At 42.6% G+C, this 23300-nt stretch overlaps 1 protein-coding gene and 1 long non-coding RNA gene across 3 annotated transcripts in view; one reads left to right on the top strand and one right to left on the bottom strand.

Moving 5' to 3' along the window:
• OCLN (occludin) overlaps positions 1 to 23300 on the bottom strand; it is a 50181-nt gene that overhangs the window by 12475 nt on the left and 14406 nt on the right. The gene's annotated exons all lie outside the window — the stretch shown is intronic.
• LOC142660915 (uncharacterized) overlaps positions 1 to 23300 on the top strand; it is an 82878-nt gene that overhangs the window by 58499 nt on the left and 1079 nt on the right. Inside the window, exons 2-4 of one of the 2 annotated variants that reach the window (XR_012850586.1) lie at positions 3042 to 3098; positions 8174 to 8238; positions 9397 to 9588. This is a non-coding gene — a long non-coding RNA (uncharacterized LOC142660915). Of the gene's footprint in view, positions 1 to 3041; positions 3099 to 8170; positions 8239 to 9396; positions 9589 to 23300 lie in introns of both variants that reach the window. The other variant, XR_012850585.1, reaches the window with a different exon arrangement.

Genomic DNA, 23300 nt, shown 5'->3' with positions numbered 1-23300 from the left:
TAGTACACTAGCACCATCAGTTTGGATGCGATGCCAACTACGCATGATCACCACGTTCACTTTATGTCCAAAACAGCTGTTGGGACCATCTATGGGTTCTAGCAAAAGCCAGACATGATCATTTTGGTATATATGAAATAGTATTGAAAACAAATAAAAAAATAAAATTAATAAAAAAAAAAAAAAAAAAAAATGAATAAGGACCACGGTTGGCCCACAAGCCATTTAGAAATAAATAAATAGCGCAAGTTACCCAAGCACCCGCTAAATATCTACAATAATGATTAATGGTTTAGTACAAGAAAGAATCCAGACCAAGCAGTCAGTACTTGTAACCATGATTATCTATCTGAGACATACTGCAAGTCCATCAGCATTCAAGCAATTATTTGTTGGTCTGAAAGAAATGTCCCTAAAAAATTAAAATTAAAAAGTCAAATGGACAGTCCATGCACAGACTCGTTGGGTCCTCTAGAATAAGAGACTATCTAATTGATTGTGGTCCTTATAGAAGGACTCCCTTCTATTAACTCATAATGGCCTAAGGCCTCATTTACACGAGCGTATTATACGCGCGTGCGACGCGCGTGCTTTTCACGCGTGTCGTACGCACCTATAATAGTCTATGGGGCTGTTTAGACGATGCGTGAATTTTGCGCTGCGTGAGTGCGTTGCGTAAAACTCACGACATGTTCTATATTCTTGCGTTTTTCACGCAACACGCACCCATTGACTTCAATGGGTGCGTGAAAACAACGCATGCCACACTGACGGTCCTGCGTTGCATGCGCGAAAATCACGCAAGAGCTGTCAAACTCCTGAATGTAAACAGAAAAGCACCACGTGCTTTTCTGGTTACAAACATCCAAACGGAGTGTCAAATTCGAGATGAGCGCACCGAACTTCACCGGGTTCGGCCAAACTCGTTTTGACCGAAACCGGTAAAAAATGTTCGGGTACGCGACGTCAGGAGACAGTCACTGTCCACGGTGCTGAAAGCGTTAAACTGGTTCAGCACCATGGACAGTGACTTCCGCTCCGAAAATCCATGAACCTGTAAAAAAAAAAAAAAGTTCTGACTTACCGATAACTCCGGTCCGACCTCCCGGGATGACAGTTAAGTCCAAGTGACAGCTGCAGCCAATCACAGGCCAAGCACAGGCTGCAGCCAATCACAGGCTGCAGCGGTCTCATGGACTGCGGCGTCATCCTGGGAGGTGGGGCCGGATGACAAGAGTGGGACGCGTCACCAAGGCAACGGCCGGGAGCCCGGACTGGGGGAAGCAGGAAGTTCTTGGTAAGTATGAAAGTCTTTTTTTATTCACAGGTTGGTGTATATTGTGTTCGGCATTCACTGTCGAGGGTGCTGAAAGAGTTACTGCCGATCAGTTAGCTCTTTCAGCACCTTGGACAGTGACGGGCGTCGACTAGCCTCATCTCTATGATGGCGGCTGCGCGAAAATCACGCAGCCGCGCATCATACACGGATGACACACGGAGCAGCCAAGTGCCTTTTGCGCGCGCAAAACGCAGCGTTTTTTGCGCGCGCAAAACGCACACGCTCGTGTAAATGAGGCCTAATAGGGTATCTAAACCAGACAATACATAAAACAAAAATTAAAAAAAAAGGAGTATTCCTATCACAAGCATTTTTTTTTTGGGCATTTCCACAGTCCTGCACCTATCTTCAGAACGGGGTCCCCTGACCCCCCTGGTGAGGCAGCTGCCAGCCACCGTAATCATGCAAGAAACAAATGGAGAGGTGGCCACTCTATGGGAGATAAGGAAACACCCAAGCAAACAGAACTCCCATAGAAATGAATGAAGATAGCCAAGCACACCTCTCCAGTTAGTCTCCGGATATGCTATAAATGTCAATACCCTTTTTAAAATGCCAAAACTATGCAAACGCTTCATTATAAATAGGGCAAGCCCCTTCAATTGATTGACACCACCTATGCCCTAAAACTTTGTTAGCCAACAAGAATGTTATCCACAAAACATAAGTTTGTGGTGAAGGGGAAAACTAGATTTCAGTCGCCTGTTATGCTATGTATTTCATTCTTCGGTAATAGGTGTCCTGTGATTTGCTGGTTGCGGCGCCAATTTTACACACATGCCCAGTGCTCGCTCCTTCTCGAAGGTGACCTCCTCGGACTCCATTATGGCATCTTGTGTGTAAATTATGCACAAATGTGTGTTTATAACCACGCGGGAGGGATTACACCTATGGATGGTAAACAAAGCCCAGGTTTTATTAATAACAGGTGTTTTCACCCCGTTTTACTTTTAGATTGGCTTATGTTTATTTAAATAGCTCTGTACCTGTATGCCAAACAGTCCCCAGATGAAGCATTCATTGTGAAGCGCACGTTGGGCGTGGTGGACTCCCTGGTGTATGGCTCTCATTAAACTTCTACTGCTAGCCCAGTTGCTAGCTAATCGGTAGAATAAATTTTATTTTGGACGTTGCTTTACTCCCAATTATTACTTTATTGGGGCTCATTACTCTAGCTGTATTTGCAATTTATATCCACTACTCTGTATTCACGGAACTTAAATGCCCTTCTATTTACCTTCTAAATATGGAATCACATATACATATGATTATCATGCTGCATCAGGGTAGTCCATTATTTTGTGTTCTTTAGTCTGTGTGTCCCAATTTTTTTTAAATCAATTTTTGTTTATTTGAATGAATTTTTTTTTAAAAGGAAGAATGCATTTCTTGTCCTGCCTGATTCTATTAAATTAGTTGTACAGTGGCTGTTATCCACTACCAAGGTGGGGGGTACTAATCTAGAAAAGGCCATTTCTTTTTTTCTGACAAGACATAGAAAGTTTGATCAGTGAGCCATATGTTAAACATTAGAAGAATATTATAGAATTACAAGCTGTGCATGACTGTATCCAATGGGATAGAGTAATGATGTTACCAAATCTGTACAATTCATAATGTAAAATGTATAAAAGTGGAGACCCCTTCCCCTCTGTGAGCATTTCCATTGAAAACGTGCTGAAAGTGTTAATGCTCCCGACAGGTCATGAATAAACTTCACCTTCCTGAAGACCCTCGTAAGTTGTATTCCACAACAGCGGTAAGGAGAAGACTAACCATATCATGATAAGATTTACTTACAAGTGCTTGGCAACATTCTCTAAGCAGAAACACAAGTTTATCTGCAAATTTCTAGAAACCCCATAATATTCTTGGCAGCAGACAATATATAGAAACATTTGAAGAGTTCCTCTTCACACTCGCTGCATGCTTTAAATGCATTGGATACAATTTCAATTATGCAACAGAAATCATTTGTATTGGGTATTTTCTGCAGAGAAAAGAGCACCTTACAGAACAATTGGGCCTAGAAAAACCACCTATGCTATTTACAACCTCGATGGCTAGGCCTTCAATTGTTAGTCAATATACATCACCATTCTTAGAATGGTCAAAGATCCGTGAATTGTACATTCATGTTTTCCTTATCATCCTCGGCAGCACAATACAAATGGGTTAGTCATGCCTCCTGGCTACTAGGACAGAAGAAAAAAAACACATGATTGGTTAATCAATTAATCAGTACACTTAACCAGCATAGCTACGGTATATAGGAAGGGCTGAGCCACTAACCACTTGTGTTTTTCTTCTGTCCTACAGGACACTGTTTTATTAGTTACATGAATTATACCTTCTGATTCCCGGCTTTTAAGCGTGCGCTTTATTAAGCCGAGGTTTATCACCTATGGATACTCTGAGGGTATTCCTCTTATTTATCCTAGTGTGTTCAAGGCGTCTGCCCGGACCGTAGGCCGTTTCCCTGTGGATACGTCCTCAATGCTGCAAACACGCAGTGTTTCTGCCTTCGCTCCCATGCCTGGCAGTCGGCTCCGTTTGCGGGTGGAGTCTCGTCTCCCTTCGCTTCTATTGGCTATACAGGTATGATGAGCAGCTAGCTCTATCCAATGATGTGAGGGCCGTTCTGAGCATCTACAAGATTTGTGAAGTCTCGCGTTACCTTCCTGGATAAAAGGGCACCAGCGTGAGAGGTCAGTGCAGCACATTGCCGGGCAGCCGCTCTTTAAAGCAGTTGAGGCAAGCATTTTCTACCCTAGAGCTCTGACTGAAGCATATATATATATATACACATACACACACACACACACATATAGCGCTTTTGTAAACCATGATAGGATCCCTAAATGCTTCCTATCTGTTTCTTTTAGATGTCCAGCCTCTCTAGTGGTAAAAGAAAACGTAAAAGCAGACACAGACCGTGTGTTAAATGCCTGCAGCTTTTACTGGATGATGTAGAGTCAGACTTATACTCCAGCTGCACTCCTCCAGAGGATCCATCCTTGGGCTCAGAAGCCAAAGAATTGTTTTCATGGTTTAAAAACAAAAAATTATCACTTTTGAAGGATCAAATGGATCGGAAAGCAGATGCTCTCCTTAAAAAGTCTTGTATAGCCTCCTCCTCAGTCTGTAAAGCCTCCCTGACTTCGGTCTCAGTTGCCAGAACCTTACGTGTTCTAGACAGGCAAAGGCAAGGGGTTGAATCCAGCGATGTAGAGGATAAAATGGAAACTTATTCCAAGTTTACTAGGTATCGAGGTTTAAAAAGGTCCAATAAGATGGAGTCCTAGGTGTGCAGACAGGAGTGTGTATCGGTCCAGTCTTGGAGCCTACGCGTTTCAGACGTTGTGCACGTCCTTAATCATGGCTGTTTAGGACTAAACAGCCATGATTAAGGACGTGCACAATGTCTGAAACGCGTAGGCTCCAAGACTGGACCGATACACACTCCTGTCTGCACACCTAGGACTCCATCTTATTGGACCTTTTTAAACCTCGATACCTAGTAAACTTGGAATAAGTTTCCATTTTATCCTCTACATCGCTGGATTCAACCCCTTGCCTTTGCCTGTCTTTACCTATCGTGCGCCGACACGAGATTCCGTGCGATGACTACGAAACACATGTCAAGTGTCAGGTGAGCTGGAGGATCTCTCCCATATATCTTCTGTATACCTTACGTGTTCTACTTAGCCAACTTACTAAAGACCTCAAAGTCCCTAGGGACGACATTCTACAGTCTATTCCTGAGATGAAGTTAACCTCCGATTTATTATGTGATTTCCCTATTGATACCCTTAAATTGGCATCTAAAACCTAGCCTTCACCAACGCGACTAGAAGAGCACTCTACTCTGGCTGAAACAATGGTCGGGAGACATACCGTCCAAAAATTATTTTTGCTCTTTCCCATTTCAACCTGACAGATTGTTGGGGCCGCAAGTAAATAAAACGTTAGAATCTCTAACTGAAGTTAAGAGAACCAAACAGCGTAATTTTCACCCCAAAGGAGATCTTCCCCTAAGTTCGAAAGGAACTATAGACCCTTTGACAGGCAAAAAAAGATTCCAATCTAAACCAGGATATAGAGACCCTGGTTTCAGGAGGAAGAACGTCAATGATTCCTCCAAAAATGCTTAATTATGGACGCCATAATTCAACCTCCTCAAGTTTACGGTTCCGAAGCCAGATCATCAGTGGAGGCTTATCATAGACCTTAACTATCTAAACAAATTTCTTCTAAAGAAAAAAATTAAGATGGACTCCATAAAGTCATCAATATTTTACAACAAGGGGACTTTCTAGCATCAATCGACCTCAAGGATGGATACCTACACATTCCTATTTGTCCAACTCACAGGAAATTTGAGAGACTAGCAGTAAAAAGAGCCAAGTACATAATTCACCTACAGTTCAAATGTCTTCCATTCGGCATTTCAACTGCTCCCAGGGTCTTCACCAAGATCATCATAGTCCTAGCAGCTGCTCTCAGAATGCAGGGCATCTACCTGGTCCAATACCTAGATGATTGGCTACTAAGAGCTCCAACCGTACATCTTCTTTCTGTCCATTTAGCCACCACTCTCTCATGTCTAAGTCAGCACGGGTTCCTGATCAACAGAAAGAAATCTCAGCTTCTTCCTTCTCAAAAGGTTAACTTACCTAGGGTTTCTGATAGACACCTGGTCCTTTACCATCACTCTATCCAGAGAAAGAATCCTAAATATAAGACGAGGTGTCAACTTCCAGAGTCCTGGGCCGCCTGACGTCGTCCATAGAAGCAGTCCCCTGGGCCAGGATACATTTCAGAAGTCTCCAGTCAAATATTCTGTCCCTATGGAACAGACATCATCAAGCTCTCGACAATACCCTAAAGATCCTTCCACAAACCAAAATAGACTTGAGGTGGTGGCTCAAGAAGAAGATTCTCTCTTCAGGCAGATCTCTGGTCCCCCTTGTACAGTCAGTGGTAACCACAGATGCTTCAATACTCGGCTGGGGAGCTCAGTTCGGTGCCCTTTGGATACAGAACAATTGGTCTCCCATGGAGAGAGCACTCATCCAACGTGAGAGAACTAAGGGTGGTAAAATTAGCCCATCATCATTTCCAACCTCTCCTCAAAGGGAAAGCTGTTCTTGTTCAGTACGACAACTCTCCCTGAAGACCCTCGTAAGTTGTATTCCACAACAGTGGTAAGGAGAAGACTAACCAGTCCAACAAGACCTTCTCACTCAGAACGGGTTTCACCATCAAGACATCAAGTTCCTTCATCTTACAGCCTGGAGACTGAGAGGTCACTACTAGCAGATAAAGGGCTGTCAGAAGAGGTCATCCAGACCCTATTGTCATCCAGGAGACCTTCAACCATTAAATCTTATGGCAGAATTTGGAAGGTTTTTAATGAATGGTGCCATCAAAGCTCTATAGCCTCCATCTCTGTTCCCATGATTTTACAGTTTCTCTAAGAGGGGTTCTCCAGAGGTTTAAAGCTTAACACCTTAAAATCGAAATTTTCAGCCATTAACGCACTTAACGCACTGAGGGTCTGTTCTCCAATCAGTCCCTAGTCGATAGATTTTTCCGTGCAGTTAAGAATTTGTGGCCTCCAGTAAGATCTCCTTTCCCTTCCTGGGATTGAACTATTCCTCTCCTGGAAGACTTTGCTTTTAGTCGCCATCTCTTCAGCGAAGAGGGTGGCAGAACTTCAAGCCCTATCATGTAGAGAACCGTATTTGAGGACTCTACCGCATCGTCACATTATCCGAACTGTGCCATACTTCTACCAAAGGTCTCTTTTGATAGTATCATCAATCAGGAAATGCAGTTACCCACCTTTTTTCCAGATCCACAAAGTGAAGAGCAGGAAAGATTACAACTTTTAGACGTAAAGAGAGCTGTTACTACTTACCTAGAAAGAACACAGGAATTTTGGGATTCTGATGTGTTATTTATTCCAGGGCAAAAATAGAGGCAAAAAGGCCAGTAAATCCTCGCTGGCTAGATGGATTAAGGACACGATTTCCCAATGTTATTCCTCTAGGGGTATGTTCACACGAGGGCATTATGTCCGTAATTGACGGACGTATTTCGGCCGCAAGTACCGGACCGAACACACTGCAGGGAGCCGGGCTCCTAGCATCATACTTAAGTACGACGCTAGGAGTCCCTGCCTCTCTGTGGAACTACTGTCCCGTACTGTAATCATGTTTTCAGTACAGGACAGTTGTCCGGCAGGGACTCCTAGCATCGTACATAACTATGATGCTAGGAGCCCGGCTCCCTGCAGTGTGTTCGGTTCGGTACTTGCGGCCGAAATACGTCCGTCAATTACGGACGTAATGCCCTCATGTGATCATACCCTAAAGGTCACCCGCTTCCAGCAAACATCAGTGCTCACTCTACTCGTTCTACCGCTACCTCATGGGCAGAAAGGAATAATGTATGATGTAGGTCTTGACCAGATTTGCAGAGCTGCAACATGGGCCTCTTCATCAACGTTTGCAAACCACTATAGACTTGACATCGCTGCCTCTAGAGACTGGCAGACATGTGCTTGAAGCAGTTGTCCGTCCGTCCCCCCCCCCTAAATATTGCTTCTCAAATCCCATTTGTATTGTGCTGCCGAGGATAAGGAAAGCTAAAATTGTCTTACCCGTAATTTTCCTTTCCTTGAACAACTTTCCCATCCTTAAGTTTATTGCTACATATTTACACAAGTGGTTAGTGGCTCAGCCCTTCCTATATACCCTAGCTATGCTGGTTAAGTGTACTGATTAATTGATTAACCACTCATGTGTTTTTTTTCTTCGATCCTAGTAGCCAGGAGGCATGACTAACCCATTTGTATTGTGCTGCCTTCGGATTCAAGGAAAGGAAAATTACGGGTAAGACAATTTTAGCTGTACTGAGTCTAAGGGCTTATTCAGACTAGTGTAAAATACGTCCGTGCAACGCGCGTGATTTTCACGCGCCTCGCACGGACCTATGTTAGTCTATGGGGCTGTGCAGACAGTTAGTGATTTTTGCGCAGCGCGAGTCCGCTGCCTAAAACTCACGACATGTCCTATATTTGTGCGTTTTTCGCGCATCACGCACCCATTGAAGTCAATGGGGGCGTGAAAATCACGCGCACCACACAGAAGCACTTCCGTGGGACGCGCGTGATTCGCGCAACAGCAGTGAAAAGTATGAATGAAAACAGAAGCACCACTTGCTTTTCTGTTTACAAATATACAGAGTGTCATAATTCTGGTGGCTGCGCGAAAAGCACGCAGCCACGCACCATATGATCATAACACACGGAGCGGTTCAGTGCCTTTTGTGCACGCAAAACGCAGCGTTATTTGCGTGCGCAAAACGCACACGCTCGTGTGAATCCAGCCTAATAGATTAAAATCGGTACAAAACTGAAAATTGTATTTAGCCCATAGTATGGCTAAATAGAACTCGTTCATACAGTGCAGTTTTGCAGCAGTTTTCAGAATTCATTCAAAATTCCTCTATACTTTTGTTTGCGCTCTTAAAAAAAATTTAAAGAATTTTAGCAAAAATACTAAAAACACAAATAAAATAAAAAATGTATCTCTATTTGTACTGAACTGCAGAATAACCTTAACATGTTATTTATATTGCACAGAAGATTATGGTGGAATTGCTGGTTTTTTTTTACGCTATGCGATATAAATAACACGCTAAAGTATAGCTAAACGTTTGACAAACTTCTGACATGTCATAGTGACACCGATACATTTATTTCCGGAAAAAGCCGAACAGACACGAAGTGGCTGAGCGCTTCAGCTGCTTCGTTCTAGAGATTGGTGGGCGTCTCAGTGCTCGGGCCCCCACCAATCCAAACTTCTGACATCAGAAGTTTGTCAAAAGTTTAGCTACACTTTAACTTCATTCTATGGGATGTTAAGATTGCGCCTTTTTTTCCTACATTTTCTAAAGACTTAACTTAAATTTTTTTTTTTTTTTTTTACCGACTTGGAGACTTGAACCCGTGATCGATCTATAATAATTTGGGATACTTAATTTTCCAGGCCTCTGGCATAGCGTAATCGGCAGATACCTATGGCACACCTGGATGGACCTTCGTTAGGCTCCTGCTGCCATGGTAACCCATCAGCACTCTGCGCGGTGAGATGGTGACAATCTGACAGAAAACGCACCCTCCGTCAAGCTCGATTAGATGCAGAGGTCGCTATTGCCCGTGTGATCATCTGGAGATAAGGGTACATCATGGAGCCTTTAGGTCACAGTGCACCATGGGGTTACACAGATTACAACAAAGGCTAGAAAATGGGACATTATTAATGGGAATCTATTATTTTAAAGCGTGCCTAACCTTTCAGAATAAGCCGTCATGTGTGTACTTGAGGAATAACCCTATTTTTTTTAGCCATGATGGGATTTGTATTCTGTATTTTGTTTTTATTTATTTAGCAGTTTTCCACTCTGCAGACTATGTCTAATTCTCAGTTTTCTCTGAGCTAGTCAGTGGAACCTAACTGCTACCATGTCTGCAATATACAACACACATAGGGAAGAGAACACTTGCTCCCCTATCTCTCTGAAGCACACCCTAAGAAAAACAGCAGCGACATGGGAGGACATCAGACTGAAGTAATGTGTAGTGTAGATGTAAATCCAGCACTGTAGCTGTGAATCCAGCCCTGGTGTGAGATATAACACTTACTAGAAGCTGCAGCAGCATCCGTCTGGGGGTCTCTGCCTCTCCATAGACTTGTATGGGCAGCTGTAACCTGATCCCTCAGTAAGCCAATAGCCCATCATCTCAAGTAGAAGACGGAAAAAGCATTTAATTCAGAGTAAGTAAACAGTTAGGAGGGAGGTGTGTGTGTGTGTGTGTGTGTGTGTGTGTGTGTGTGTGTGTGTGTGTGTGTGTGTGTGTGTGTGTGTGTGTGTGTGTGTGTTGGGGGGGGGGGGGAGTAAAGGAGTCTGATGAGTGGAGAAAGAGGCATTTTTCTTTAAAGGGGTTATCCAGTCCCTAAAAATTGATGGCCTATCCTTAGGATAGGCTATCAATACCTGATGGGTCGGGGTCCGACTCCCGGGACCCCCGATCAGATGTTTTGAAGGCGGTGCAATGCTCTTACGAGCACGGCTTCCCCTTCATTTCTACTTGCTCACTGTGAATTGTCGACACTAATGTAGCGGCGATTCACAGGTATTGCAGCCTTCTTCTCCCATTGAAATGAATGGGAGAAGGCTGCAATACCTGTGAATCGCCACTACATCAGTGGCAACGATTCACAGTGAGCAGAGCAAGAAGAAATGAAGGTGAAGCAGCGCTCTTACAAGCGCTGCACCCCCTTCAAAACAACTGATCGACGGGGGTCCCGGGAGTCGGACCCATGGCTTATACCGAGGATTGACCGTCAATTTTTAGGAACTGGATAACCCCTTTAATGGAGATATATTACAAAGTTTCTTATATTCGCTTGTACTATTGATTTATGCAAAGTTTGTTGAAAAGTTAGTGACCATTTAACTCTTTCACGACCAAGGATGAAAATGAACGTCATGGTCGGCTGCTAGTTCCCACACCAGGACGTTAATTTTCGTCAGTATTTAAAACTGTCACTCTGTGCAAACACAGAGTGACAGGCGCGCGCTGACAGCTGTCCTAGACAGCTGACAGATCAGTCTCGCCGGACAGCGGACCATCGCCGCTGCTTTCGGCAATTAACCCCTTAAGTGCGGCGACGGATTGCCGTCGCCGCATTTAAGTGGTTTGAAGCACATCGGCAGCCCCCATAAAGTGATCGTGGGGGCTACCGATGCTTGTCGTGGCAATCGGAGGTCAGACAATGACCTCCGGGTTGCCATGTACGGAAGCCTCGGAGGAGCAGCCTCCTGCCGGTCCTCCGAGGCTTCCGGTCAGTGTGACAGTGACGTCACAATGACAGTTAGAGTACATTACACTACGTGTGTAGTGTAATGTACTCCAGCAGCGATCAAAGCTGCAAGTCTAAGTGTCCCCTAGTGGGACAAGTGAAAAAAGTAAAAACAAAAGTAATAAAAATGTTTTAAAAAAAGTGTAAAAATAAAAGTTATAAGTGTTTTTTTTCCCTATAAGACTTTTATTATAGGAAAAAAATGAACACGTTAAAAAAGTACACATATTTTGTATCACCGCGTTCGTAACGACCCCAACTATAAAACTGTAATGTTATTTTTCCCGCACGATGAACACCCCCCAAAAAAAAAAAAAAAGACAATAAAAAACGACAGAACCACAATTTTTTGGGTCACCACTGCTCCCTAAATAAAGAATAAAAAGTGATCAAAAAGTTGCATGTACCCAAAAATAGTACCAATAAAAACTTCTATCCGTCCCGCAAAAAACAAGCCCTTACACAGCTTTTTTGACTAAAAAATAAAAAAAATTATGTCTCTCAGAATATGGGGACACAAATTTTTTTTTATTTTTTTTTTATAAATAAGTCATTTTATTGTGCAAACGCTAAAAAAAAAAAGGACCAAACCTATATACATATGGTATCGCCGTAATCGTACAAACACGCAGAATAAAGTAAAAATGTCATTTATAGCATACGGTGAGCGCCGCAAAAAGAAAACCTAAAAAACGGTCGTCAGAATTCCTGTTTTTTGCTCAGGATTGCAAAAAAATTTAATAAAAAGTGATCAAAAAAAAAACAAAAAAAATAAAAAACGCACATACCCCAAAATGGTACCAATGAAAACTACGGATTGTCCCGCAGCAAATAAGCCCTCACAGGGCTCCGGTGGTGAAAAAAAAAAAAAAAGTTCTGGCTTTCAGAATATGGCGATGCAAAATTTGCAGAGTGTCCAAAAGTGGATAAGATCTGGCGCCATTTATCAATGCGACACCGGGCACATATCTATGAAATATTATTTATTTACCGCATTTTTATACCCTCTTATAATGCCCTGATGTACTCCGCACAGATTACATATACCCCAAAATTATAAACTGAAATACCAGCAAAACCCCAAACAAAACTACTGCCAAGCAAAATCTGCGCTCCAAAAGCAAAATGGCGTCCCTCCCTTTTGATCCCTACAGTGTGCCCAAGCAGCAGTTTGCACCCACACATATGGCGTCGCCATACCCGAGAGAACACGCTTAACGTTTTATGAGGTATTTGTCTTCTGTGGCACAAACTGGGCACAACATATTATGCACTAAAATGGCAGATCAGTGGAAAATTGCAATTTTCACTTTGAACCATCCGCTGTGCATTAACCCCTTTGCGCACTATGACTTAATTGCCCGTCATGGTGCGGCGGTTGATGTGCTGAGCCCGCTCCTTATGCTGCGGGTGTCAGCTGTGTATTACAGCTGACACCCGGGACTAACGGACAGATACAGCAATCGCGCTGTTACAGAAGCCTGTAAGAATAACAATATACTGCAATACATTAGTATTGCAGTGTATTGTACCAGTGATCCAATGATCGCTGGATCAAGTCCCCTAAGGGGATTGATTAATAAAATGTGTAGAAGAATTATAGTTATTAGTAGTGAGAATTTATTTTTTTTAAAGTAAAAAACAAAAAACACCTTTTCGCATTTTTCTTCTAAAGTAATGTAAAAAAATGAACAAAATTGGTATCGCTACATCCGTAAAAGTCCGAACTATTACAATATACCATTATTTAATTTGCACAGAGAACACCTTAAAAAAATGGAATAATTGAAACCGCCAAAATCGCTGGGTTTTTTTTTTTGTCACCTTAGCTCTAAAAAAAAATGTAATACAACTTTTTAATCACTTTTTATGTAACAAAAAATGGTACCAATAAAAACTGCAGCTCCTCCCGCAAGAAATAAGCCGTCACATCACTCTATTGATGGAAGAATAAAAAAAGTTATGGCTCTTGGAAAGCGGGGAGTGAAAATCTAAAATATGAAAGCAAAAAATGGATCAGTCCTGAAAGGGTTAATTCATTTCTAATGCAAAAACGTATGACCACAAGTGGGGTATTTCCGTACTCGGCAGAAATTCTTTTATAAAAAATGGTTGTTTTTTTTCCTCCTTTATCCCTTGTGAAAATGAGAAAATGCAACATTTTAGTGGAAAAAATTTTGATATTAATTTTAGCGCCCTAATTCTAATAAACTCTGCAAAAGACCCGTGGGGTGTAAATGCTCACTATACCCCTAGAAAAATTCCTTGAAGGTTTTTCCAAAATGGGGTCACTTTTGGTGGGTTTCCACTGTTTTGGTCCCTCCAGTGCATTGCAAATGTGATATGGCACCGAAAACCATTCCAGCAAAATCAGAAATCCAAATGGCGCTCCTTCCCTTCTGAGCCCTGCTGTGGGTCCAAACAGCAGTTTATTACCACATATGGGGTATTGTCGTAATCGGGAAACATTGCTTTACAAATGTTGGGGTGGATTTTCTTCGTTATTCCTTGTAAATAATAAAAATTTCTATGTTGTTTCAGAAAAAAAGTACATTTTAATTTTTACAGACTAATTTCAATATATTTAGCGAAAAACCTGTGTGGTCAAAATGCTAACTATACCCCTAGATAAATATCTTAAGGGGTCTAGTTTTCGAAATGGGGTCGTTTATGGGGAGTTTCTATCGTTCTGGCAGCTCAAAGCTTCTCCAAATGTACAGTGGGGCCTAAAACATTTTCAAGCAAAATATGAGTCCTGAAAGCCTCTGGGTGCTCCCTTCCTTTGGGACCCTGCCGTGTGTCCAAACAACGCATTAGGGCCACAATGTGGGTATTTTTGAAAACAGGAGAAAGAGGGTGATAGATTTTGGGGTGTGTTTCTTCATTTTCATGTTTGCTTTACAAAGAAAATCGGTCTTCAAACTAATACTTTTATGAAAAAAGTGAAATTATTTTTTTTTCCACCGGATATGCATTAAATTTAGCAAAGAACTGTGGGGTCAAAATACTTACTATACACCTAAATAATTACGTTATGGGGTCTAGTTTTGTAAATGGGGTCGTTTATGGGGAGTTTCTATCGTTCTGGCAGCTCAAAGCCTCTCCAAATGTTCAGTGGGGCCTAAAACATTTTCAAGCAAAATAGGAGTCCTGAAAGCCTCCGGGTGACCCCTTCCTTTTGGGTCCTGCCGTGTGTCCAGGCAGCGCATTAGGGCCACAATGTGGGTATTTTTGAAAACAGGGTGATAGATTTTGTGGTGTGTTTCTTCATTCTCATGGTCGCTTTACAAAGAAATTGGTCTTCAAACTGATACTTTTATGAAAAAAAGTGAAATTATTTTTTTTTCACCTGCTATGTATTCAATTTAGCAAAAAACTGTGGGGTCAAAATACTTACTATACCCCTAGGTAAATACCTTAAAGAGGCTCTGTCACCAGATTTTGCAACCCCTATCTCCTATTGCAGCAGATCGGCGCTGCAATGTAGATAAGAGTAACGTTTTTGTTTTTTTCAAAAACGAGCATTTTTGGCCAAGTTATGACCATTTTTATATTTATGCAAATGAGGCTTTCTTAAGTACAACTGGGCGTGTTTAAAGTTATGTACAAGTGGGCGTGTATTGTGTATGTACATCTGGGCGTTTTTACTTCTTTTACTAGCTGGGCGTTGTGAATAGAAGTGTATGATGCTGACGAATCAGCATCATCCACTTCTCTTCGTTAACACCCAGCTTCTGGCAGTGCACAGACACACAGCGTGTTCTCGAGAGATCACGCTGTGACGTCACTTCCTGCCCCAGGTCCTGCATCGCGTCGGACGAGCGAGGACACATCGGAACCAGGCGACAGAGGCTACAGTTGATTCTGCAGCAGCATCGGCGTTTGCAGGTAAGTCGATGTAGCCTCTGTCGCCTGGTGCCGATGTGTCCTTGCTCGTCCGACACGATGCAGGACCTGGGGCAGGAAGTGACGTCACAGCGTGATCTCTCGAGAACATGCTGTGTGTCTGTGCACTGCCAGAAGCTGGGTGTTAACGAAGAGAAGTGGATGATGCTGATTTGTCAGCATCATACACTTCTATTCACAACGCCCAGCTAGTAAAAGAAGTAAAAACGCCCAGATGTACATACACAATACACGCCCACGTGTACATAACTTTAAACACGCCCAGTTGTACTTAAGAAAGCCTCATTTGCATAAATATAAAAATGGTCATAACTTGGCCAAAAAAGCTCGTTTTTGAAAAAAACAAAAACGTTACTCTTATCTACATTGCAGCGCCGATCTGCTGCAATAGGAGATAGGGGTTGCAAAATCTGGTGACAGAGCCTCTTTAACGTGTCTATTTTTCTAAATGGGGTCATTTGTGGGGGTTTCCATCATTCTGAGACCTATGAGCCTCTGAAAACCTGGCTTGGTGCAGGAAAACAAAATGTACTTCAAAATTTATAAAATTATTATTCAATTTGTAAGTCCTCTAAATTGCTGAAAATGTATTTTATTTTTTCAAAAGTGCTGCCAAAATAGAGTAAAGAGATAGAAATATATATTTAATTTAAAAAATTGTACAGTATGTGTGTACATATGTGACATATTGCAGTTAAAAATAGGGAAAAATGGTAATTTTTACAAAATTTCTTCCATTTTTCTATTTTTTAATTAATTTCCGCAAATTGTATCAGTCTACTTTTACCACTAAAATAAAGTACAACATGTGACGAAAAAACAATGTCAGAATTACTTGGATATTCAAAACTTTCACAGAGTTATTCTCTGATAAAGTCAGACATACCAGATTTGACAAATCTGGCTTGGTTATTAAAGTACAAACATGCCCGGTCATTAAGGGGTTAAAGCACAGATTAACAAACAGCAGATTGAAAAATTATTTTTTTTTTCTGAGGAATGGATGGACATTTCCATTCAAACGATCACCGCAGGCTGGAGAGGAGGCATATCCTCCAGGAAAAGTAAGGGTATGTTCACACGGAGTGTTTTCAGCCATTTTTCAGCCTGTAAACGTCCCGAAAAACGGCTGAAAAAAATCAGAAGCAGAAAAATGGCCGCGTAAAAAAACGCCTGCGAAAAAAAAAATTACATGTCACTTCTTCAGCCGTTTTTGGAGCAGTTTTTCATAGACTATAGAAAAACAACTCCAAAAAACGGACGTTAAAAACGCGACAGATTTTAAAAAAAAAAGTCTGAAAATCAGGAGCGGTTTTCCCTTGAAAACAGCTCTGTATTTTGAGACGTTTTTTATTTTGTGTGTGCACATACCCTAAGGAGCACTAGTGACAAGCCGCATTTACATACAGTGCAGCCACAAATGACTATCACGGTGGCACAATCGATCAAGATCAACAATACCTTTGTTGTATATAGCTTTTCCTGCTTTCTGATTGGTCAATTATTACTACAATCATTCAGAAATTAGCAAAATGTAATGATAATTGGCCAATGTAAACAGGTCTTTATGGGGATGAATACAAAAGTGCCCCCAATATAGAGAGGGTCTTTTCAGCTAAAATCTCATTTAAAATGGCAAAATCTGAGTTTTTTTTCTTATAGTGTCGGCTTAATAACTGACACGTACTAAATCCATGACTAGTTTATCTACTTTATGATGCAAACAGTTTGCTATTGGAAGAATCATAAGTTCTACAGACACATTAAAAAAAAAAAAAAAAAAAAAAAAAGCTAAAAAAAGGGGAACGTGGAGACATAAAGCTGTAGTCTTCCACGTGAAGCCAGAATAAACAAGCTGACAATGTAATGAAACTCCAGGCCCTGCCCAGAAACTGCAGTCTCATTACAAACACTTCATTGTCACGAGACATCACTAACACAGGGCTACTCATACACGTTTATCTGCCAACACATCTCTATACGCGGAATGTTCACCTCTGCCAAAGGATATTCACACTGTATACCTGCTCGCAGATATAGACGTACCATCATAGTCTCAAGAACTTGCATAGATATGTAATGTAATCATCCAGCTGAATCGAAGGTGAATGTACTCTGTGCACGCTTCCATAAACCATGCAGACAATCCAGTTTACATAGTGTACCGATAAGCCAAATACATGACTAATAGGTGTACGGGCTCAATAGGAGAGTTCGGAGAAAAGTGTATTTTCTACATATGTTGCGGATGTGTGGCACTACTCAGTGCCGCACCTGCCATGAGGCGAGGTGAACCGACAGCCTCAGGCGGCGCCACCTAGGCAAAATGGGAGGCGGAATCAGTGGCGTAACTACCGCGGTAGCAGCCATAGTGGCTGCTACGGGGCCCGTGGCTTGAGGGGGCCCGTGGCGCTAGCCGACAAGCCCCCCCCATATGCCCGGTGGTGCCGCTAGCAGTCGTTATGGCTGCTACTGCTGTAGCGAAGCTACTAGGGGGCCCACACCGCCGAGCCTCTAACATTTATGGGCCGGGCGACATGGGCCCCCTCATGCCCCAGGGCGAAACTAGCACCGGAGGGGACCTGGTGCTAGTGACAGCCACCCAGTCTTGCAGTAATTGTACTTGCGTCTATAGAACGCAGGTGCAAATAGATGCATTAGTGCTGAATGCCCGACCAGTCAACACCTTACAATGACGCCGATTGGCGGAGCAAAATGACTTGCCCCGCCAATCAGCGCCTTTCAAAAAAGATAGCGTCGCGATGACGTCATCGCGCCGCTTCCGTGCTTGAAAGGCTCTGATTGACGGGGGAAGTCATTCTGCACCGCTAATCAGCGCCTTTGAATGACGCGTCGTTCAGCTCCAGCAGACCTGCTCAGTAGAGAGCAGATCTGAATTGCCACCGGACGGGATCATGCGAGTATGTAAAGTTTTATTTTTTTTCTATACGAAAACTGTGAGTGGCATTATCTACAGTGGGGGCTCTATCTACAGGGGGGGGTCATGTCTATATGTGGGCCACTATATACAGGGGGGGGGGTCTATATGGGGATGTGGTGCACTATGCACAGGGGGGTATATGTGTGTGCATGTGGGGCACTATATACAGGGGGATCTTTATGTGGGGATGTGGGCCACTATATACAGGGGGAGCTATATGTGGGGCACTATATACAGGGGGAGCTATATGTGAGGTACTATCTACAGACAGTGTATGGCGCTATTATATTTAGAAGTTTTGAGAATTTTAACTTCGTTTATAGGTGCAGAAATTTTTTTAAAGTAAGAAGCTGAAGACATCTGAGCGGAAAACCGCAGAAATGGGTCATGGCCGGGAGAAGTCATCAAAGATGTCTGGACCGGAGGGAGAAGAAAAGAACTAGAATCTGAGACGTCACCTGTGAGTCACTTAATGTAAATGTTTATTCTGCCTCTAATCAGCACTATAGTCACTGTGTGATCTGCAGCGAGATGATAGGTGGTATGATTTTTTTTGTGAAACAGCATCTCCCAGCATATCCTCACCATTGTTCGTTCCATGCTGGGAGCTGTAGTTTTACACTGTACAAACCTATACAGAAGGGGTAGCACTAAATTGAGCTGTATTTGTTCTGGTGCTGTATATATGTATGAGCTTTGTTCTAGTGCTGCATTTATGTACGGAGCTTGGTTCTAGGGTTTTATATATGTACTGAGGTTTGTTCTGGTGCTGTATATATGTACTGAGCTTGGTTCTAGTGCTGCATTTATGTACTGGAGGTTTGTTCTGGTGCTGTATATATGTACTGAGCTTGGTTCTGGTGTTGTATTTATTTATGAACTTTGTTCTGGTGCTATATATATGTCAGAGCTTGGTTCTAGTACTGTATTTATGTACCGAGCTTAGTTGTGGTACTGATTGAGAGAGATATATATATATATATATATATATATATATATATGAGCTTGGTTGTGGTACTGTATATATGTCAGAGATTGGTTCTGGAGCTGTAATTATATAGGATATATCTATAATAACAAAATTGCAGGGCAGATGGAGTTGTTCTCAATTCATTGTATATTTCATGGGAACCGGTCTGGTAGTTTTAACCCCTTGAACCGCCACCATGCAGTAATACATGACCTGACAATATTCCCCTGTATGTTTTTTTTCTCAGATGCAGCAAAATCTTTAAAATCCACTTTTAAAACGGCGCACACTATATGCTAATTACTCATTAGAGGGTCATGGGGTGGTGCCGCTATCCTGACGAGTCACATAGTCCTGCCTCCAGACCCACCTTTCCGTGTTTGATTGACATCCCCTGGCTGATACAACTTTCTCGGATGCGTCATTGCCTTGTGGCACTATATACGAAGGGGGGCTGCGTGGCACTATATAAAAGGGGAGCTGTGTGCCACTGTACACATGGGGGAGCTGTGTGGCACTATATACAAGGGGCCGTGTGGCACTATTTACAAAGTGGAGGACTGTGGCTCTATCTACAGGGGGCTGTGTGTGGCACAAACTACAGGGGTCTATGTGTGGCACTATCTATTAAGGGGGGTGCTGTGCAGCACTATATACAATGGAGGGGGGCTGTGGGGCACTATATACAGCGGGAGCTGTATATCGCTATATACCAGGGGGGCTTCAATACAAAGTCTATGAGCCCGTACACAGATACATATATTTCCGGAAAAAGCCGAACAGACACGAAGCGGCTGAGCGTTCACACGAGGGCTTCAGCTGCTTCGTTCTAGCGATTGGTGGGGTCTCCGTGCTCGGACCCCCACCAATCCAAACTTCTGACATGTCACTATGACATGTCAGAAGTTTGTCGAACATTTAGCTACACTTTAACCATTTTATTGAAAAAAAGCTTAAAGTGGATTGTGTGGAAGAGTTATTTCAATAACACTTTTTTTTTTATGTCTGTTTTTGAATACTTCATTACCGCCTTAGTAATGGCAGTTTCTGATTGAGAGCGTTCATTACTAAGAAGAGGCTTAGTGTTAGCCAGTAAAAAGGCTAGCACTCACCCCCTATTATTACCCCGCTACCCACCACCACCAGGAGTACCGGGAAAAGCTAGGTACGATCCAGTACCCAACCATCTGAAGTGAAGGGCACTGGGGTGGCCGCAGGCTGGTACTAGAAGGCTAGGAAGGGCCAAAAACCATGGCCCTTCCCACCCTGGTGATGCTAGGCTGCTGCTGCTTTATTGTATCTGGCTGGGTATGAAAAATGGAGGGGGATCTCACATAATTTTTTTTTCAATTTATTTTTAAAAAATGACGTGGGGTTCCCCCTATTTTTCATAACTAGCCAGATACTATAAAGCAGCTGCAGCCTAGCATCACCAGGGTAGGAAGGGCCACGTTTTTTTGGCCCTACCCAGCCTGATAATACCAGCCTGCGGGGTACTGAATCGTACTAGACTCTTCCCGGTATCCCTGGCGGCAGTGGGAACCGGGGTAATAATAGGGGTTAGTGATAGCCTTGTTACTGGCTAATGCTAAGCCCCAGCCTTAGTAATTGAAAGCTGTCAATGAGACAGCAGCCCTAAGGCCATAATAAAGTATTAAAAAAAACAATCAAAACTCCCCTATGCAACCCTCTTTCACCAATTTGTATTTATTTTTTTAAAGTAGGATTATTGAAGTAGTCCAATCAATCTACGACGTAGTTCAAACGGTCCAGCGTAACCTACCAAAGAAAAGTTAGCAGTATAAAATTTTAAAAAAACAAACTTCAATTTGCCACAATAGAAACCCCTGCTCCTCCGTTTGCTCTTGTAGGCCACAGCCTGGTTTAGACCTGAGGTGTACAAGAGATCAGGAGCATGCTGATGACGTCACTGAATCATGCTGTCCACGCCGGGCCACTAAACTCAGTTAAAAATCATAAGTCAATTAGGATAATAAATAGGGGCCATAGAAGAGGTGTTAAACCATTTTCAATGTTACTGCTGCGTTGCTGATCTAGGATACTAAAGTAATACAATAAGTAGAATTCTTTAAATCTTTTCTATACATTAAACAGAACTTTAGCAAATAAACAACAAATGTTTTCGTATTAAAAATATGTATATACTGCCGGTTTGTTGTGTAAAGCTAGTAATGAGAAAACTCTGATAGATTGGGGGGGGGGGGCGTCTTTTTATAGTTCGCCTCAGGCAGCAGAGGGTCTAGGTTCGCCCCTGGCACTACTGTCCAAGCATGATTTGATAATTTGTCAGGTCAGGCTGGGAGTTTCAGAGGTTGTGTTTTTTTATGCCCCTGACACAGGCAAATGTCCATATAACCTGACCTACCATCACGTTTCACATTTGCAAATATAGGTTGCATTCGATGTTCTGACATACCACTTAACCTTCCAAGACTACAGGAAATATACAAATCCTACATTAAAGTCCTCTAAAGGGTGTCAGATTAAGGCTAAATTTACACATAGCAGAAAACACAATCTTAATTTACACAGTGGAATTAAGCTGCAAGTCTGGCAAAAAAAAATCTGCATGGCTTTGATCATATTTCGGCTACCAGCCTCCGTGAGCGGAACCCTCACCTGACGGTAAAAATAGTGCAGCCCACAGCACTATTCTTGCCATCAAAATCAGAAAACACAATACAATTCAATGAGGTCCACCGGATCCGGTACAGCATCATGTATTGCTTCCATTTTTAAGTGAATCCATGACACCAGTATGAAAAGTTTTAAATGCAGATCTTGCAGTGGATTAAACCCACTGCATTGTAGCAAAAAACCGACAACGATGGAGGTTTAAAAAAAAAAAAAAATAAAAATAAATCCAAAAGCATGCCTAGAATCTGAAGCAGAATTTTTTACGCTTTTTGTGAATGGGTTTTAGTACTTGCATTGTACTAAATAGGCAAAATGTGAACATACAATTTTTCTAGGTGTATAGTGAGCATTAAAAAAAAACAAAAAACTGTCATGGTCATTGCTGAAGCAGAGGTATTCTCCATAGAAACCATACTAAATTCAACTATAGTAAACTCTCGCTGATCATGTTTGTAAATAACTTAAAAAATCCACCTTAGGCTTCGTTCACATCTGCGTTTGGGTCCCGTTCTGACGTTCCGTCTGAGGTTTCTGTCAGAACGGGACCCTGAACAGACACAAACTGACACGAACAGAAACCAGAGGTTTCCGTTTCCATGACCATTGAATTCAATGGTGACGGATCCGGTGCCCATGGTTTCCGTTTGTGTCTGTTGTGCACCGGACCCGTCGTTTTGCCGGAAGCAAAACTACGCCATTGCTTCCAGCAAAACGACGGGTCAGGTGCACAACAGACACAAACAGAAACCACGGGCACCGGATCAGTCACCATTGAAATCAATGGTGATGGAAACGGAAAACTCTGGTTTCCGTTTGTGTCAGTTTGTGTCTGTTCAGAGTCCCGTTCTGACGGAAACCTCAGACGGAACGTCAGAACGGGACCCCAACCGCAGATGTGAACGAAGTCTTAAATGGACACTAACTTTTTAAACAAAATCTAATTGTATACCTGATTTCTATCAACTTTGCATGAAAACATCAAATTTTTAACAGAACGTAATTTATTTTTTTTGTGAAGTCACTGCCAATAGGCGACTCCCTTCCTGTAATCGAATGTCCACCCCCTATTGTCAAGCAAAACCTGTTCCTGGTTACAGAGCAGAATTGGTGGACTGCCGAAAGTGGGTGCATGTCTCTTCACTGCCTGCCTATAGAAGTCTATGGAGGAGGGAGGGGGCAGGGAGAGACACAGACACTGCCCATACAAGTCTCTAGACAGGGAGGGGAAGCAGGAGCAGAGCGATTGAGACAAGGCACACTGCCCATAGATGTCTATGGAAAAGGAAGGGGGAGCAGAGTGAGTCAGACAAAGACATGCTGCCAATACAAGTTTATGGAGAGGGGAGGATCAGGAGCAGAGTGAAAGAGACAGCTGCAGCAGCTTCATGGTAGGTCTCCCCTCACCCCAGTGTTGGATTCTCAGCTACACTAGTCTGTTCTGCTGTATGATCTCCTCCATGCTGCTGCAGCTTCTATATATGTGATAGAGAGAGGAGGGCAGGATTCTCCTCTTCTATCTATGTGCCCAGTGTATAGAAGACATGATAGCCA

Source organism: Rhinoderma darwinii, chromosome 1 (assembly GCF_050947455.1).
Source record: "Rhinoderma darwinii isolate aRhiDar2 chromosome 1, aRhiDar2.hap1, whole genome shotgun sequence".
Classification (NCBI taxonomy): Eukaryota; Metazoa; Chordata; class Amphibia; order Anura; family Rhinodermatidae; genus Rhinoderma; species Rhinoderma darwinii.
This window is presented reverse-complemented; position numbering and strand designations above follow the sequence as displayed.